Here is a 4202-nt window from a genome sequence, read left to right as displayed (position 1 = left end):
TACAGTCTCTTCTTGCATGATTTCGTATGTCATACATGAACTACTAAATTAGTAATGAAATAAGAAGATTTTCTTAATCCCTCCAGAATAGTAATGGATTTTGTACAGTCAAGAATGGCAGACTTCATATTTGTGTTTATTTGGCGACTGGACAATAAATGTGTTTTTAAATATATAATAACTTGCTCTAAGCTTAGACTTTGTTCCACTCTTCAAGGTAATTCTTAGATGCACAATGGTATGCATCCTGTTAAATAAGTTGAGGCGATCACTTGAATATGTTTCATATGTCCAAATAGTTTTACACCAGGCATGTCTACATATGCACATGCTGAAGGGTGGGTTTACTCTAGAGCAGGGGTGTCCAACCTTTTTGAATGTGGGGCCGGATCATGAACTTTTTATCACCCAGTGGCCTGGCAAACCATATTCAAGGACCTCACAGGAAGCGGTATCACATCACCCCCCCACCCCCGCGAAATGAAAATATAGTGTTTATTTTCGTTTCCAATCGCAGCACCTCGGGCCTCAGAAAACAGCTTGGAGGGCCACATGTTGGACAAGCCTGCTCTACAACATATAGCACTTTAAAATCAACTGAACAAAATTAGTTGATATGCCGGTTAATCGCAATCTGTGACTCGTTCTGTCAAGTCCAGTAAGACCACTCTAGAGAGAGTCTGTATTTATGTGTGAACAATATAACAAATATGTCACACTCACCATTTTATTTAGCATAAAGTTCATGTATTGCTGGCCCTGTCCAGAAATTAAAAAAAATACCAAGCTAGCATTATACAGCATGTCTGAGTGTAACTTGCTAGTTGGGACTAGTGAAAGTGGGAAAACAATTTCTCCTTTCTCCAGAACTATTTTCGCAGTTTAAATTTTCTGGAAAATATATAAAATGTTTGTAAAAAGAAAATGCCTTGCTTTTGAAGAAGAAAGGAGGTATTTCTCTGTCCCTATTAACCTTGAGTATCATGGAAATGTCAGATCTCTCAGTAATAAATGGAAAGGTTCATTCAAATGAATTCAGCATTTTTTTCTTTAGCAAGATACGTTCCCAAAGTGTTCTAAGAATTACAAGTCATCCAAAACACATTCCTTGCCTTTTCGCTTCAGTGGTCTGTAATTACCTTTTCATAAAGCTCTCGCATACATATTGTTTTAAATAATATGTCTTCTTTTCTTACTAGCATATAAACACAATTAAATGAATACATGAATTGAATTTGTTTGTCATATATTGAAATGTGCTTAAAATCTTATTAGTCAGTTATGGTTTGAATATATGTTGCCTTTAGTGCTCATACTGTAGAAAGTTGCCCCTGAGAAAAATTATATATACTGACTTGAATATGTTCAGCTGGAGATGATATCTGTAGATCCACTTGCAACAAAAAGCCAATGTTATAGTTATATGCAATATGTTATATGCAATATGCTATACTTCTGTTGAGTATTGACTTTTTTTTCCTCTGTGGTGGTGGTTTTCAGTCTACAAAAAGTTTCCCCTGCAAATATACATATACTTGATTATTAAATGTGTTACCAGCTGAAATATTCAGCCCTTCCTTAAAATTCTTATAGGAGATGGCAGAGTACTTTTTCTTTCACTAATATTCTGTGTCAAAGAAGTAAATAATTCCCTTGAGGATGAGGTTTTTAGAAGTCTACAACAAAAGGCATAGTGACATTTAATTCAGCACAATCTCCATTTACAGTCTTGTTCTAATTTACTGTGTAAAATACAGCCTTTTTTCTTTTGCCAGAGGACCTGCTAAGTAATGAGATAGTTTGCTTTAACTCTTAATTACTCCAGCAAATTGTATGTAATTGGTATATTATTAATTTTGCTTTGATGCTTAACAGTGACAGTGGATAATCCATAATGGACTTTAATCTATGGGAATGATAATACCGTGAGACATGCCATCTCATTTCCAAACTTTCAAAGACTAAAAATGCTATTGTTCTTCAAGAATATCACTTTTGTCAGTGAGGGTAATTAACCACTGCAACAGATTACTGAAGGTGATCAGAATATTTCAATTATCTGGAGTCTTTTCAGACTCCAAAAAAAAAAAACAAAGGTGGTGGGGGGGGGGCTGCTTCCTCTGCCGGGGAGGGAGGAGGAGGAAGTGGAGGCGGCGCAGCGAACCCAGGCCAGTGCTGTGCGCTCACACAGGGACCTGCGAGCCGAGCACGGGGCAGCGCCCAGGCAGCCCCTGGCTGCAACTTCACCTGCCACCGGGAAGATGAACCACGCAGGTGAGCGTGGAGCGGGGCAGATGTGTGGACCCTGGGATGATGCCTCCTTTTCCCCAGCCACAGCCCTGAGGGACAGAGCCAGGCGCAAGCGGCGATTTAGCTCTGGGGAAGTTGACCGGGGAGGGTCTGGAGGGGTTTTGTCCCCGCTCCCCTCGCCCCGCATGTGCTGCGGTGCTGGCCAGTGCAAGCTCTGTCCAGGACTGCCCTGCCCTGCACTGTGCTGATGACCTGCGCTTTTGCTGCTGGCTACTCCTCTTCGCATACGCACCGCGTTGGCAACGTCAAGCTGATGTGCGTGTAGGAACCTTGTCCCTTTCCCATTAGGAAGGTGCTGAGGGGCTGGGGGAGGGACAAGGGGTGGGAACGAAAGTAAACAGTGTTGCAGCACTGTGGGCCACAGAAAATGGCAGGCTGCATGGCGGCCCGTGGGCCATATGTTGGACGAGCCTGTTGTAGAGTAAACCCACCCCAGGCCAGTGTCTACACAAGCGGGGTACAGGAGATTTGCTGCTCCTGGCAGCAGTCTTGCTCCTGCCCCCTCCAACTCTGCACCACCCCCCTGCACCAGCCAAAGGGATCTCTACACTCCCCCTGGGTGCTAGCCCAGGGGCTGGCAGGGAGCACAAGGCCAAGAGACAGCTTTCTCTTAGGGGCTGGGAGCTGCTGGCTGCCGAGGCGGGCTCCGCCACCAGAGCCCAGGTGGGGATAATCATGTCACCCTGCCCTGGCAGCAGGGAGCTCCTGCCTCCAGTTCCCCATTTGGGGGTTGGGGGCTTAGAAAAAGCTGCAGGGGAGATGCAGGGCCCAGTCCCTTGCCCCAATCCACCAGTGGGGCAGCTAGCTGTGAGTCCTCAGCTGGGTGGGGATTCCACACCCAATCAGGCTTGCTGCTAGTTGCTCCACTGGCAGATGATACAGGGGGTTGGGACCCACACCTCCCTTGCAGCTGTATCTACTACCTGATCAGGGCACAGGGCTGGGACCTGCTCCTGACCAGGACAGTACCCAGCCAGCTCCAGGTTGCATGGGGAATTCTGCACGTGCAGCCTAGAGTTTGCTGGGGACTGCCCGAAATGGGGAAGTGCCCAGCCACCTCCAGGCTGCATGTGCAGACTTCCCTGCTCAGCCCAGAGCTGGCCCAGAACTGTCCTGGTCAAGGGCAGGTCCCAGCCAGCTCCAGGCTGGGTAGGGAACTCTCTGTGCAGGGAGATTCTCCTTCTCTGGAATCACAGAGTATGGGCTGGGGAGATTGCCACTGGAGCCTGAGCAGGGACAGAGCCAGCCATGGCAACAGGCAGCTCCTGGGAACAGGGAGCAATCTCCCAACCCCTTGCTACCCAGCTGTTCAGGAGCTTGCTCCTAGTTGGCTTTTTACATGTGTCGTACTGTGCAGTAATTACTTATGAGTAAATCTGCTACTTGTATTTACAGGTAGTAAATTTTCTACCGATTAGAGCAAATTGCTGTGCAGTAAGGGTCAGCACGTGTAGACAGGGACACTAACTATGCAGTAATTAGCTCTGTTGCGCAGTAAAGTGTTTCATGTAGATGTGCCCATAGTGCCCAATGATGTATGCTTGTGTCTGTGAAAATAGATTCCATCCCTTTAATTTTATTGAACTTTAAAGGACATGCCATTGGGTTTTGTGTTGGTATTATCTGTCAACTGTGGAATGGGCTCTTCTCTGGAGAAGATAACATTTTCAAATAATATCCCAAGTTTGGATTGATCCTCAGTTGCACCATTACTTGCTGTTGCTTCTTCCACTTTTTCAAAGTAAATTGTTGAATGCTGCAGCATTATAAATTAAAAGCAGTCTGCGCTAACCCTCCATCTCTCTCCACATATACTATTTATTTGTATTGGATATAATGTCTGTCCTATTCATACTAACATTCTTCCAATTCAGTGCTATTTCCTATAGTAT

The sequence above is a fragment of the Alligator mississippiensis genome, chromosome 4, assembly GCF_030867095.1.
Source record: "Alligator mississippiensis isolate rAllMis1 chromosome 4, rAllMis1, whole genome shotgun sequence".
Lineage (NCBI taxonomy): Eukaryota > Metazoa > Chordata > Crocodylia > Alligatoridae > Alligator > Alligator mississippiensis.
This window is presented reverse-complemented; position numbering follows the sequence as displayed.